General features: G+C 43.9%; 1 protein-coding gene and 1 pseudogene across 6 annotated transcripts in view; both read left to right on the top strand.

Annotated features, from left to right (window-relative positions):
* Positions 1-14,406, top strand: part of LOC126354698 (bolA-like protein 3) — a 79,695-nt gene that overhangs the window by 5,309 nt on the left and 59,980 nt on the right. The window lies entirely within an intron of this gene.
* On the top strand, positions 1,696-2,443 carry LOC126354696 (ras-like protein 2; annotated as a pseudogene).

The following is a 14,406-nucleotide window of genomic DNA, read 5'->3' as shown; positions in this document are numbered from 1 at the left end:
GAGGGGGCCCAGGCTCGCTGTCTTGGGCTGAAACACTTTCCCTGTCACCTCGTCTGTACTAGGACAGATGGGGACACTTTCACTGCCATAAAGCCGTTGTTTTTTTGTGGAAAATATCGTGGACAAGTTTGGTGAAGAGGAGTCTATTATTAAGATGCGGTCAGGCTCCATGTTGATCAAAGCTGCTTCTGCCGCCTTTTGTTCAACGTGTGCAGAAGGGTCCCAAAGACAACCGCTCAGATACTGGTGCCTACATTCTGGCGTTCGAGGGGGATACCCTCCCAGAGAAGGTCAAGGTTATGTGCTATAGATGTGATGTGAAGCCGTACATCCCTCCACCTATGCGGTGCTTTTGGTGCAGGCATATGTATTCCTGCTGTACGGCGGACCCTTTGTGTGGTGACTGTGGCCACCCAGTCCATGAGTGAAGACCTTGTGTTCTGCCGCCATGTGTGTCAGCTGTGTTGACTGCCACGCCCCTCACTTGCCGGATTGCCTGGCTTACAAGAAAGAAAAGAAGATACAAAAATACAAGTCCCTGGATCACCTGTCTTATGCTGAGGCTCGCCAAAAGTATGAGAGACTCCATCCGGTATCACTATCTTCAACTTTTGCCTCTGTTACTTCCTTTCCTCCTCATTCCTCATCCTTACCCCAGCCCCGCCCCACTCTTCCCTTCACCTCCCCTGCAGCTCCCACAACCTCCCATCAGGGAGTCGCTCCCCCTCCCTGGCCAAAGAAATGCCCCCCTTCTTTGGCATCTGCTGGTGATTGGGCTCCCTCCCAGGAACCCTCTCCCTGGTATCTCTCAAGCCAGAAGACTCTCACCACCATTCGGCCACGAGGTGCACCATTTGTGTGCCCCAAAGTCGGCCACTCTCTTTCGGTCCCCGATCTTGCAGACATTTGTACTCCCTGTGTCCTGCCCTCTTCCACCTCAGAAAAAGAAGAGGAAGAAACATAAATCCGATGACAAGGCACCGCCGGTGCCTCCAAAGGTGCCAACTCCCCTATCACAACCCAAGAGAGATCTTATTTATGGATGTCGCCCCATCCTTGTCAGTGACAACCACTGTCAAAGTGACCTGACCTCCTCCTCATCTCCTTCATGCCTACCTTGGACTCAACGCCACACGATCATCCAATGGAACTGCAACAGATACGATCGTCACCTACTGGAAATGCAACATCTTTTCTCCTCTTATTCTGCGTTCTATCTTGTTCTCCAATAAACGCTCCAACTTTCCGTGGTTACCGGGCATTCTGTCGAAACCATGCCGGCCCTGGGATAGTATCTGGTGGGGTCTGCACTTTGGTTTGCTTCAATGTCCTTAGTGACTGGATCCCCTTACATACCACCTTGGAAGTGATAGCGGTTAGAGTGCAAATGACAGCGGCAATCACCCTTTGCAATGTCTACCTCCCTCCAAGTATGCCACTTGCTTATGTTGCACTATCTACCTTAATCCAGCAAATCCCTGCCCCTGTTTTTCCTCCATCCACTGTGGGGGAGTGTCACTTCAACAGGTCAGGGTTTCCTACTCTACCATCTTATCACAGACTTCAATTTGTGTCTCTTCAGTTATGGTTCCCCTACCGACTTCAATGCCATTCATGGCACCTTCTCTGCTATTGATCTTACGATCTCCTCTTCGACGTCCCATGAAGCTTCGATGACACACAGAGAGTTTTTTTTTTCATCGAGGGTTTGAAGAATTCTGCCTAAAATTGTAGTAATAATGTGTTGTGCGTGTGTGATGGATATGTAAACTACTACGTCATGCTGTGAAAGAGGTAGCTAAAATACAGCGCTGGCACAGCTCTCAGAGAAGCGAGTGTTAAAACTTCGAAATGTCGAAGCAAACGGAGCGATATAAAGTTACGCTCACACATACAAGCTCGTTGTCGTAGGGGGTGGTAGAGTTGGGAAATCCGCGATAACTATACAATTCATTCAGAGTTACTTTGTCACAGATTATGACCCAACAATTGAAGACTCGTACACAAAACAGTGTGTTATTGATGACCAACCAGCGAAACTCGACATCCTTGATACAGCTGGCCAAGAAGAATTTAGTGCCATGAGGGAACAATACATGAGATCTGGTGAAGGTTTCTTTCTTGTATTTGCTGTGACAGATCAAGCAAGTTTTGATGAGATACATAAATTCCACAAACAGATATTGAGAGTGAAGGACAGAAAAGAATTTCCAATGCTGATGGTCGGAAACAAGGCTGACCTGAAGCATCAGCGTGTGGTTAGTGTTGCTGACACTCATGCTCTGGCAAGTCAGCTGAAAATTCCATACATAGAATGCAGTACTAAAATGTTGACCAAGCTTTTCATGAGCTGGTACGAATAGTGCGCAAGGTCCAGCTTTCAGAAAGGCCTCCTCTTAAGGCGAACTACAAGAAGAATTTAAAAAAATGCTCAATCTTGTAACACAAACAGTAATTTCATCAGTTTTCATGGATGTTCGCACACAAATCGTGCATCTTTTGTATGTTATATGCTTTAAAACTCAAGTTAAAAATGTGTTGTTTCTCTTTATATTCTTCCATTTCAGTGAACTGCTGATGTGGCATTTTTTAAGTGCAAAGTTGCGCACAAGTTGTCTTCACATTCTTAATGTTTGATGGAGCTAAATTCTAGGTTATGTCAGTTGCTAATAAACTGAATGTGTATTGTATATTTCAGTGCACTTCTTTTAAATTTAAGGTAGTTGCATACTTTTTATTTTGTGTTGATGTAGAACAAGTGAGCACTGACAAAACACCACTGACTGCTCTGTCATAATTGTTTAAAACAATTCTTCTGCTACATGTTTATGAGCTGGTTTATGTTGAATGCTCAGATTGCAGATTTTAAATCATATGTTACACAGAGTTTGTTAAGCAGAGATGGAAGAATGACAGGAGACGTGTAAGTTTACCAGTAAAGTATACAGTCACCAAGATTGAATAATTATAAATATAATAATGCAATAGTATTGTTGATAATAAACTGCAGGAGCTCCAACATCAGGCGCGTAATGGGGCCCCTTAGGGATATGGCAGCAAGAGAGGGAAAGAAAACCAATGTGCACTCCGTGTGCATACCGGGGGGGGAGTCATTCCAGATGTGGAAAGTGTCCTTCCGGATGCCATGAAGGGTACAGGGTGCACCCATCTGCAGGTGGTCGCTCATGTCGACACCAATGATGTGTGTTGCTATGGATTGGAGGAAATCCTCTCTGGCTTCCGGCGGCTATCTGATTTGGTGAGGATTGTCAGTCTTGCTAGCGGGATGAAAGCAGAGCTCACCATCTGCAGCATCGTCGACAGGACTGACTGTGGACCTTTGGTACAGAGCCGAGTGGAGGGTCTGAATCAGAGGCTGAGACGGTTCTGCGACCGCGTGGGCTTCAGGTTCCTCGACTTGTGCCATAGGGTGGTGGGGTTTTGGGTTCCGCTGGATAGGTCAGGAGTTCACTACATGCAGCAAGCGGCTACACGGGTAGCAGGGGTTGTGTGGCGTGGACTGGCCAGTTTTTTAGGTTAGATGGTCTCGGACAAGTACAGAAAGGGCAACAGCCTCAAAGGGTGCGGGGCAAATTCAGGACATGTGGGGACCAAGCAGCAATCGGTATTGTAATTGTAAACTGTCGCAGCTGCATTGGTAAAGTACCGGAACTTCAAGCGGTAATAGAAAGTACCGAAGCTGAAATCGTTATAGGTACAGAAAGCTGGCTGAAGCCAGAGATAAATTCAGCCAAAATTTTTACTAAGGCACAGACGGTGTTTAGAAAGGATAGATTGCATGCAACTGGTGGCGGCGTGTTTGTCGCTGTTAGTAGTAGTTTATCCTGTAGTGAAGTAGAAGTGGATAGTTCCTGTGAAACATTATGGGTGGAGGTTACACTCAACAACCGAGCTAGGTTAATAATTGGCTCCTTTTACCGACCTCCCGACTCAGCAGCATTAGTGGCAGAACAACAGAGAGAAAATTTGGAATACATTTAATGTCAGTTTTCTCAGCATATTATAGTCTTAGGTGGAGATTTCAATTTACCAGATATAGACTGGGACACTCAGATGTTTAGGACGGGTGGTAGGGACAGAGCGTTGAGTGACATTATACTGAGTGCACTATCCAAAAATTACCTCGAGCAATTAAACAGGGAACCGACTCGTGGAGATAACATCTTGGACCTACTGATAACAAACAGACCCAAACGTTTTGACTCTGTAAGTGCAGAACACGGAATCAGTGATCATAAGGCCGTTGCAGCATCCCTGAATATGGACGTTAATAGGAATATGAAAAAGGGAGGAAGGTTTATCTGTTCAGCAAGAGTAATAGAAGGCAGATTTCAGACTACCTAACAGATCAAAATGAAAATTTCTGTTCCGACACTGACAATGTTGAGTGTTTATGGTAAAAGTTCAAGGCAGTCGTAAAATGCGCTTTAGACAGGTATGTGCTGAGTAAAACTGTGAGGGACGGGAAAAACCCACCGTGGTTCAACAACAAAGTTAGGAAACTACTGTGAAAGCAAAGAGTGCTTCACTCCAAGTGTAAACGCAGCCAATACCTCTCAGACAAACAGAACCTAAACGATGTCAAAGTTAGCGTAAGGAGGGCTATGCGTGAACGGTTCAGTGAATTCGGAAGTAAAATTCTATGTACCGACTTGACAGAAAATCCTAGGAATTTCTCGTCTTACGTTAAATCAGTAAGTGGCTTGAAACAGCATATCCAGACACTCCTTGATGATGATGATGGCATTGAAACACGCGTAAAGCTGAAATACTAAACACCTTTTTTCCAAAGCTGTTTCACAGAGGAAGACTGCACTGCAGTTCCTTCTCTAAATCCTCGCACAAACGAAAAAATGGCTGACTTCGAAATAAGTGTCCAAGGAATAGAAAAGCAACTGGAGTCACTCAACAGAGGAAAGTCCACTGGACCTGACGGAATTCCAATTTGTTTCTACACAGAGTACGCGAAAGAACTTGCCCCCCCCCCCCCCCCCCCCCCCCCTTCTAACAGCCGTGTACCGCAAGTCTGTAGAGGAACGGAAGGTTCCAAATGATTGGAAAAGAGCACAGGTAGACCCTGTCTTCAAGAAGGGTCGTCGAGCAGATGCGCAAAACTATAGACCTATATCTTTGACATCGATCTGTTGTAGAATTTTAGAACATGTTTTTTGCTCGAGTATCATGTCGTCTTTGGAAACCCAGAATCTACTCTGTAGGAATCAACGTGGATTCTGGAAACAGCGATCGTGTGAGACCCAACTCGCTTTATTTGTTCATGAGACGCAGAAAATATTAGGTACAGGCTCCCAGGTAGGTGCTATTTTCCTTGACTTCCGGAAGGCGTTCGATACTCGTCCGCACTGTCACCTGATAAACAGAGTAAGAGCCTACGGAATATCAGACCAGCTGTGTGGCTGGATTGAAGAGTTTTTTCAAACAGAACACAGCATGTTGTTGTCAATGGAGAGACATCTACAGACGTTAAAGTAATCTCTGGTGTGCCACAGGGGCGTGTTATGGGATCATTGCTTTTCACAATATATATAAATGACCTAGTAGATGGTGTCGGTAGTTCGATGCGGCTTTTTGCGGATGATGCTGTAGTATACAAAGAAGTTGCAGCATTAGAAAATTGTAGCGAAATGCAGGAAGATCTGCAGCGGATAGGCACTTGGTGCAGGGAGTGGCAACTGACCCTTAACATAGACAAATGTAATGTATTGCGAATACATAGAAAGAAGCATCCTTTATTGTATGATTATATGACAGCGGAACAAACACTGGTAGCAGTTACTTCTGTGAAATATCTGGGAGTATGCATGCGGAACAATTTGAAGTGGAATGATCATATAAAATTAATAGTTGGTAAGGCGGGTACCAGGTTGAGATTCATTGGGAGGGTCCTTAGAAAATGTAGTCCATCAACAATGGAGGTGGCTTACAAAGCACTCGTTCGACCTATTCTTGAGTATTGCTCATCAGTGTGGGATCCGTATCAGGTCGGGTTGACGGAAGAAATAGAGAAGATCCAAAGAAGAGCGGCGTGTTTCGTCACAGGATTATTTGGTAATCGTGATAGCGTTACGGAGATGTTTAGCAAACTCAAGTGGCAGACTCTGCAAGAGAGGCGCTCTGCATCGCGGTGTTGCTTGCTGTCTAGGTTTTGAGAGGGTGCGTTTCTGGATGAGGTATCGAACATATTGCTTCCCCCTACCTATACCTCCCAAGGAGATCACGAATGTAAAATTAGAGAGATTTGAGCGCGCACGGAGGCTTTCCGGCAGTCGTTCTTCCCGCGAACCATATGCGACAGGAACAGAAAAGGGAGGTGATGAAAGTGGCACGTAAAGTGCCCTCCGCTACACACCGTTGGGTGGCTTGCGGAGTATAAATGTAGATGTAGATGTGGATCACAGGTTTGGTCAAAGCTCCGTAGTGTTCTGGGCTGCCAACACGGTCAACTGTCCAGGGTCTGAACCTCTAAGGAGCTCTGTGTACTGATCCATTGGTCCTCGTGGAACACCTTGTGACACACTTTCTGATGGCATCATTGTCCGCTTCCTACCTTTCTCCAGCAGAAACGCAGAGTTGAACAGACCCCCTTCGTTTCATCCCTCACCACGCTGAGCCCTATAATGGACCTTTCGCTGAATGGGAATTGGTGCAGGCTCTTAGTTCTTCACAAGACACAGCCAAAGGGCCAGATTCTATTCATAATCAGATGATTCAACACTTGGACTTCCCCAAAGGCAACAGCTCCTCAGGGTCTTCAATCACATCTGGCTCACGGGTGCTTTTCCGTCGCAATGGCGAGACAGTATAGTTATCCCCGTCCTTAAGCCCTGAAAAAACCCAGCGTCTCTTAGACAGCTACCACCCCATTAGCCTTACGAATGTGCTTTGTAAACTGCTCGAAAAGATGGCCAACTCCAGATTACGTTGGGTACTCGAATCTCAGGATCTTCTGTCACCATATATTTGTTGCTTCCGGGCAGGGCGATCTACAACTGACTATTTACTCCGATTGGAATCGGCCATTCAACAGGCTTTTGCTCACTACCGGCACCTTGTTGCAGTTTTCTTTGACCTACATAAGGTGTAAGACATGGCTTGGTACCATCACATTTTAGTTATCTTCCATGACTGGGGTTTCCGTGGTCCCCTTCCAATTTTTATCCACGAGTTTTTATTTTACCGGCTCTTCCGGATTAGAGTTGGCACTTCGCTCAGCATCCCTCTGATTGGGGAGAATTGTATCCCACAGCCTTCTGTCCTAAGTGTCACACTCTTCCTTAGTGCCATAAATGGGCTTGCGACCTCTGTTGGGTCTCTGGTTACCCCAGCATTGTATGTTGATGATTTTTGCATCTGGTGCAGCTCCTACTCAGTGGCATCTGCTGAGCGCCAGCTCCAAAGCACCATCTGACAGACCACTGCGTGGGCCACCACCCATGGCTTCCAGTTTTCCCCATCCAAAACGCAGGTTATGTATTTTTGTCCTCGACCCACAATACACCCTGATCCAGAACATTATTTAGGCAACCAGCTCCTCAGTGTTGTAGCACAGACCCATTTCTTGGGCCTCATTTTTGATAACAAGCTAAGATGGCTGCCCCACATTCCTCCCACAACCACCCCCCAGCCCCATTGGACTGTGCCTAAACCACAGATCAGGACCGATCTCTTCCAGGGTCCTAATGTCTCTGTTGCTCCTATGGTTTATCGGCATCTTGTATGTGCCACCATTACTGAGTTCCAGGGTGCCACCATCTTTTACACTGATTGTTCTAAGACTACTGATGAGGTGCGATATGCTTTCACGTCTCCTGCCAGCTTCGAGCACCATTTGTTGCCAGGATCATGTGGTGTATATACAGCAGAGCTTCTAGCAATTCACAGGGCCCTCCTTTTTGTTTCTCAGGCCTCCCTTCTTAGTGTTTTAATTTGTTCCAACTCCATGAGCAGCCTGCAGGCTATCAATCGATGCTACTCTCGTCACCCCTTGATCTCTGCCATCCATGACCTTCTCTCTCCCCTTGAGCGTGCCACCTGTTCAGTTTGCTTTCTCTCAGTCCCAGGGAATGAATTGGCCGACTGTTTGGCTAGAGAAGCAGATACTTACCCCATTTCCTTCCACAATTCCAGCTATGGATATGTGGATCTACATCAAATCTCTCTTTGCCCAACAGTAGAATGTCATCTGGAGTGCTACTGCTCATAGTAATAAACTCCGCAGCGTCAAGGAGTCTGCTGCAGTTTGGGGCACTTCTTTCCACCCCTCTCGAAAGGGGTCCACTGTTTTATGCCATTTATGCATTGGCCATACGCGGCTCACCCATCGTTTCCTCTTACGTAACAACCCACCCCCACAATGTGGTTATGGCGCCAGACTGACTATATCTCACATGTTGGTGGCATGTTCCCTTCTTTCAACCCTTCGTACTAAGTATAGTCTTCCTGCTTCCTTAAATTTAATGTTAGCAGACGATTCATGGATGGTTGACCTGGTCCTCGGTTTCCTCTGTGAAAATCCAAGGTCCCTCACAAGGCCTCACAACGGCTTCCATAGACTAACTCACTCCACCTGAGCCACGTACCCCTACCTTCTACCTATTATCCAAAATCCACAAAGAGAACCATCCTGGCCGTCCCATTGTAGCAGGCTTCAAAGCCTCAACAGAACGTATCTCAGCTCTAGTAGACCAACACCTCCAACCTATCACCCACAGACTCCCATCCTACATCAAAGACACAAACCACTTCCTAGAATGCCTCAAATCCATTCCCACTTCTCTCCCACCTGAAACCTTTCTTGTCACCATAGATGCTACATCCATTTACACATCCCACATACCCATGGTCTCTGTGCCCTTGAGCACTACCTCGCCCAACACCCACCCAAAGATCTTCCAAAAACCTCGTTCCGTATCACACTTACCAACTTCATCCTTACCCATAATTACTTCACTTTTGAAGGCCAGACCTACAAACAAATCAGGGGAACGTCCATGGGAACCAGGAGGGCTCCGGCCTATGCCAACCTCTTCATGGGCCGCATGGAGGAGGCTTTCCTGAAGACCCAACAGCTGCTTCCCCTGGCCTGGTATAGGTTTATAGATGACATCTGTGTGGTCTGGACTCATGGTGAAGAAACACTCCTTAATTTTCTCCATAACCTCAACTCCTTTTCAAATCTGAATTTCACCTGGTCCTTCTCCAAAACCCAAGCCACCTTCCTGGATGTTGACCTTCATCTTGTTGAAGCTCACATCCACACCTCTTTCCACATCAAACCCACAAACAAACAACAGTACCTTCACTTTGATAGCTGCCATCCATTCCACATCAAACTCTCCCTTCCCTACAGCCTAGGTATTCGTGCCAAACGTATCTGCTCCAGTGACGAATCCCTCAACAATAACCTGACCAGTGCTTTCCTCTCCCGCAACTATCCTGCAGACCTTGTCCACAAACAGATCTCCCGAGCAATACATTCCTGTTAAACCACCTCACTCCCATTTACTCTTCAGCCTTCTCCTCTTTCCCTTTCCTCTTTAGCCATTTACGCATCTTTTCATCCTACATAGTTGTGTTTATCTTTATACTATATACCTCTTTACTTCTGTATGCATCCTCTTTGGTTTTAAGCTGGCACAGTACTTACAGTAGAATATCTTTGGCTTCCCTCTGACAACCATGCCTCCATCCTTGCTATCCTCCCAGTTTTCCTTTCCCTGTTGCTTCATAACCTGGGTTGTGAGTAACTGAATCCACTTTCCCTTCTTCCCTCTCTTTCCCCTTTCTCCTCCCTGATGAAGAAACATTTGTTCCGAAAGCTAGGAACGTAAATTTTCGGTTCTGTTTTTTGGCTGTGCTGAGCTGAGGTAAGTACTGGCCAGCACCTCTATCTCTTTGTTAGTTTTTGTTTCGCATCTTTATATGAGATTTTCCATTAATCATTTACACATAGGTATTCGTATGACTTGGCCAACCAACAGTGACACATTGATGTTATTGTTATAGGGTACTACATTTTTGTTTTTGTTTTGTAAAGTGCGCAGTTTTACATTTTTGAACATTTAGAGCAAGTTTCCAGTCTTTGCACCACTTTGAAATCCTATCAAGATCTGACTGGATATTTATGAAGTTTCTTTCACATGTTACTTCATTATAGGTATCTGCAAAAAGTTTGAGATTACTGTTAATATTGTGTGCATGGTCATTAATATACAACAGGAACAGCAAGGGTCCCAACACACTTCCCTGGGAACACCTGAAGTTACTTGTACATCTTATGGTGACTCTCCAGCCAAGATAACAAGCTGCATCCTCTCTATGGTCATTCCATTCAGGTCCTCAGTCCAGTCCCAAATTTCACTCGATACTCCAATTAAACGTACTTTTGACAGTAAGTTTTGGCATGGTAGTAAGTCAAATATGTATCGTAAATCATGAAATAGTGCACGTACCTGACTGCTTTGATCCAAAGCTTTCAGTATGTCATGAGAGAAAAGTGTGAGTTGGTTTCCACATGATCATTGTTTTCATAAGCCATCCTTCTTGACATGCAGGAGGTCATTCCATTCAAGATACATAATTATGTTTGAGTCCAGAATATGTTCTAAGACTCTACAACAAATCGATGTTAAGGATATTAGATGGTTTTTTTTTTTTTGTGAATCACTCGTGCTAGCCTTTGTGCAGACAGGTTTGACCTGTGCTTATTTCCAAGAACTGGGCACAGTTTTTTGTTTGAAGGCTGTATGATAGATTATAGTTAGAAAAGGGGCTAACTCGGTCACAAATTCAGCTAGAATCTGATAGGGATTCCATTGAGCCTTGGAGCTTTGTTAAATTTTAACAGTTTCAGCTGTTTCTCAACACCACTGACACTTCTACTTACTTCACTCGTCTATTCAGTAGTACAAAGATTAAATTTGGGTAATTCTCCTGGGTTTTCCTTTGTAAAGTTACATTTGAAAATGGAGTTAAGCCTTTAGCTTCTGTTTTGCTGCCTTCAGTTTCAGTTCCTGTCTCATTCATTAGGACTGGGCCCTTAACTTTGGTGCCGCCAACGGCCTGTGCATACAATCAGAATGTCTTTGGGTTGTGTGAAAGATCATTTAACAATATTCTGCTACAGCAGTCCCTGAAGGCCTCACACATAGCTCTCTTGACAGCCAAACGTGTTTCATTCAGCATCTCTATCTATAGCCCTATGGTTTTACATCTTTTATGCAGGAGTTTCTGTTTCTTTAGAAGTTTATTTACAGTGATTGTATACTATGGAGGGTCCCTCCTGTTATGAACACTTCTGTTTGGTACATATCTATAAGACTTGGTAAACTATTCCTTTAAACTTGAGCCATAGTTCCTCTAAATGCTCCTGTCCTGTGCTGAAAGTTTGTTTCCTCATTGAGATATGACACTGCTGATTTTTTTATCTAGTTTATTGAACATAGATATCTTTCTGCTTCTTTTAATTACCCTTTGAACTTTGCTAACGGGTTACTGGTACCAGTTTGAATGTGAACATCCTCAAAGAGGTCATGTTGCCATTAGATCCAATATATTTCCATCATGAGTGGGGTTCCTATCTATCTGTTCTAGGTAGTTGTGGGATGTTTCGCAGGATATCTTATAGAACGCACTATTAACAAAACTGTAATTTTCTCATTTGTTGTTAGATGATTAAAGTCTCCACCAATCATTACAATATAATTGGGGAACTTGCGTACATGTGAACTGATATTTTCTCTAAAGGTTTTGGCTTCATCAGGAGGTGAGCATAGTGCACAATAGAAGGATCTCATTATTATTTTATTCCCATCCCTGATACTTAAGTCTTGTCCAAACGATCTCAGGTGCAGCTTCAATTTCTGTCTCAGGAGATTTGAGTTTTTTTGTCCACTGTGGCAAATACACCACCTACATTTCCCATTTGCCTAGCCTTTCAAAATACATATAAGTTTTCCCCAAAAATCTCACTGACATCAATTTCAGGTTTCAACCAGCTTTCTGTACCTAGTATTACATGAGCTTCACTGCTTTTCAGGAGTGCTTCAGACCATGGCACTTTTTTGTGATTGCTTCGTCAGTTAACCATAAGGATTTTAATAATCTCAACTCTGGTAGCCATTTATGCCAGTCGTACACTGACACTTCTAGGTTTCCTGGAGGTGTTGTTATCTGGATTGGATGGAAAGTCACCTAATCTAACAAACCCTTGTGTGCACCGCACACATACTCAGCTTCAGATGTGTAGTCCACACCTGACCCATTTAGGGAAACCCTACAGTTCTGACACCTATGGCCCAAGTTCGGGAAGTCACAGCCTGGCTTGTTACAGACCCTTTGAAGCCTCTGGTTCAGTCCTTCCACTCAACTCAGAACCAAGGGACCACAATCAGTTCTGGAGACAAGGCTGCAAACTGTGAGCTTCTTTGGAACACCACGCGCAAGGCTGGTCTTCTCAGCCTGATTTACCAGTGACTAGAATGACCTCAGAGCCCAGACAACAGGCATCATCTGTTCCAACGTGTGCCACAATTTGAAGTTGGGTGCACCGTGTTCTCTCAATGGGCGCTGGAATAGCCTCTTTAACATGTAGTTCCCCAGGCATACATGCTGAGTGCATGTAGTGTCCATTCCTATCCCTTGCTGCCATATCCCTAAGGGGTTCCATCATTTGCCTAACATTTTGCATTTGCCTCCTCTTATTTTGTTGTTAAAATAATCTCGACGTGATTCACATGGGTTAGCTCCTGCAATGCACCTTAAGGTTTTCTTGTGCTATTTCAATACAGAATATCCCCATAATAGTGTCCCATAACTCTGGTGGGAATGGAAGAATTCAAAATATGCATATAATAGTTCTTTACTGACATTGCTTCTCAGCTTGTGCTGCAGATAGATGATACGTGCTATCTGCCACATAATTTCCCTGTGTGGGTACTCAGCTGAGCTTTTGGTCTGCATGAAATCCTAATAATTTTACTGTTTTGTTATTATGACAGAGCATTCAGACTGAATAACATGTCTTCAGTTTTACTGTCATTCTTCTACAGCATACTTGCCTCACACCGAGTAGTGCATCTCTGCATTGCTACTGCTATGCTATGTTGTGCACTTTCAAAGTTGGTATCACACAGGATGAGTTTTGTGTCATCTGCATATAGCAGAACTGATCCCCCAGGCATATCCTTTACAACTGGAAGACATTCTGACTTTTGATTACTTGGTTTAACTACCTACCATTTTCTGTTTTCTAAGCAAGACTGCATTACATATAGAGCATTCTTTCTTAGTCTGTAGCAGAGAATATTGTGGGAGACCATGTCGAAAGGTTTTCCGAGATGTAACTGTGTTGCACTGATAATATACTATGCTCAAAATAATTGTATATTTTTGCTATCATGCTCTCAGGTGCTTTGACTGTAGAAAGCCTGGATCTGAAACCATGCTATGAGGTGCTAAGTATATCATTAGAGTCAAAATATTGACTCATCTGTTTATGCATGAAATATTTTATTATTTTTTATATTATGGGTCTAAGTGATATATATTGGTAATTATTTGGGGGGGGGGGGATGCTATATCTCCTTTCTTATGTGTCAGTTTAACTACTGATATTTTTGAACATTCAAGATAAATACCTGCATTTACAATTTTTGTCCTAGAGCAAGCTTGATCCTTCATTTGCAGAACCATTTCAACACATATTTCAAGCTAACATCTCTTTCTACTTTGGATTCTCTGTCTCCACAGGCCTTCCATCCTTTCTTGTCTAATTCCCATGAACCTAAAGCAGTTTTCATGTCTTAAGCTGAACTACAATCTTCAACACTTTGTTCATGTGTGCATCTGCTGCACATTGCTTATTTTACATGGTACATAATTTTCTTTCTTCATCCTACTATGAAGACAATTACTCATAATTCATAATATATCGGGCAGAATACTTGGCAGATCGAGATGTGTCAGAATCCTGCAGGTGCACATTCATGTTCAGTTTCCACATTCCTTGTGAAAATGTATGACACACTGTACGTGGTCCATGTCTAGATTCAAAAGACTGAAAATTCATGTTAACAACATAGGCCTCAGTGGTTTCACTCTGTTAATAAATGTTATTCTTTTGTAAGTAAAATTGTAGTCAGGCAAATACTATGCAAAGAATACCCAGTATTAATGTGTGCCTTGGCTCATTCCACGCCAATGCTTTTTTATGATGGGATCTACAGTACGAGTTGGCATAAGATGATCCCTGACAGCTAGTATCGCTGTTACCAGCTTTCAGTTCTGTAGCGCCAATGGCTGCCAAACAAGAACAATGGTTTTCTATTTGGTTATGTCAGAACTATAGTTTTGCCATACAGAAATTTA

Source organism: Schistocerca gregaria, chromosome 3, assembly GCF_023897955.1.
Source record: "Schistocerca gregaria isolate iqSchGreg1 chromosome 3, iqSchGreg1.2, whole genome shotgun sequence".
Lineage (NCBI taxonomy): Eukaryota > Metazoa > Arthropoda > Insecta > Orthoptera > Acrididae > Schistocerca > Schistocerca gregaria.
This window is presented reverse-complemented; position numbering and strand designations above follow the sequence as displayed.